We start from the raw sequence: 778 nt of genomic DNA, 5'->3' as shown, positions 1-778 counted from the left end.
TGGGCGCCTATACTAGGCAATAAAAATAGTCATTTAGGCGTATATAGGCACTAAACACTCGTGTTTAGGCATATATAGGCTCAGTTCATATTTACTTCAGACGCATACTTTAGCACATTTTTTTTTGTTTACTTGCAGTAATACTCGGGACGGATTGTGTGCTGGGCCAGAGCAATTTTATTTTATTCGGGAAAATGGCCGCACTAGAGTTGCCATTCCAAAATTTACGTGAAATGCAGTGACTCTCACCACCACAAGAAAAGACTGAATTCCATGAAAAACGACCCCAATGTCAATGATTTGCTGCTTGAAGTTGTACCCCCTTCTTGTACTTCTAGATGCTCCATGACCTCATTAAATGTGGAATATGACAACGTTTGTTGATGAGAACATTCCGCAGATATTTTGCCGCACGGATTCCAGAAATTTTATGTCAGACAGATTTAATCAACCTGTCCTTCGGAGATGGGGACGCATCTGTCCAGGACCTCCCAAATGAGCTCAGCAGACAAAATGGCGCCAAATCTCTAAGCTGCTGAAATGCCTTCTGCTAAGAATGCGAAACAAGCACACAACTGGGCCCTGCCCTGTTGAAGTGTATCGTGGTGCAAATATTTTGGGAGGCGACGCTTTTGGCGATTGCAAAGCTGTTGATAGAATCGGAGTGTTTTGTGTTAGTTTTGAGCACTCAGCCGAGTTCCTGGAAGTGGAACAACGCGCGGTTGTGGAAGAGGCAAAATCGCTAACCGCCGCTTAAAGACATAACTGCGCTTCGTAA

The sequence above is a fragment of the Haemaphysalis longicornis genome, unplaced genomic scaffold (genome assembly GCF_048455015.1).
Source record: "Haemaphysalis longicornis isolate Haplotype H1 unplaced genomic scaffold, Haemaphysalis longicornis Haplotype H1 scaffold_11, whole genome shotgun sequence".
In the NCBI taxonomy this organism is placed as follows: Eukaryota; Metazoa; Arthropoda; class Arachnida; order Ixodida; family Ixodidae; genus Haemaphysalis; species Haemaphysalis longicornis.
The sequence above is the reverse complement of the archived record's forward strand: the minus strand, read 5'-3'. Positions refer to the sequence as shown.